Genomic DNA, 576 nt, shown 5'->3' on the forward strand with positions numbered 1-576 from the left:
CGTCGCAGACTTTTAGAATTCGAACAAGGTGACCATGTATTTCTAAGAGTCACACCTACTACTGGAGTTGGTAGAGCATTGAAATCGAAGAAGTTGACTCCGAAATTCATTGGACCATATCAGCTTTCTGCACGAATTGGGCATGTTGCTTATCGGATTGCATTGCCTCCGATACTGTCCAATATTCATGACGTGTTTCATGTGTCACAATTGAGGAAATATCTTGCAGATCCATCTCATGTGATTGAACCAGACATAATCCAGCTAAAGGATAACCTGTCGTTCGAAGTACAACCTGTGAGAATTGATGACATGAAGATTAAACGATTGAGGACCAAGGATGTTTCGTTGGTCAAGGTGATTTGGAACCCAATTACTGGAGATGTGACTTGGGAACTGGAGAGCAAGATGAGAGAACAACACCCAAAGTTATTTATCGACGCATAGTTTCGAGGACGAAACTAGTTTTACGGGGGTAGTTATGTAAGACCCATAGTTTTAAAGTATACTTTATGTTTTTTAGTGTATTTTGGTATTGAACTCGGAGGCTTTTTAGCCAAAGTTAATAATATTTTG

This window comes from Cicer arietinum, chromosome 1 (genome assembly GCF_000331145.2).
Source record: "Cicer arietinum cultivar CDC Frontier isolate Library 1 chromosome 1, Cicar.CDCFrontier_v2.0, whole genome shotgun sequence".
NCBI classification, from domain to species: Eukaryota; Viridiplantae; Streptophyta; class Magnoliopsida; order Fabales; family Fabaceae; genus Cicer; species Cicer arietinum.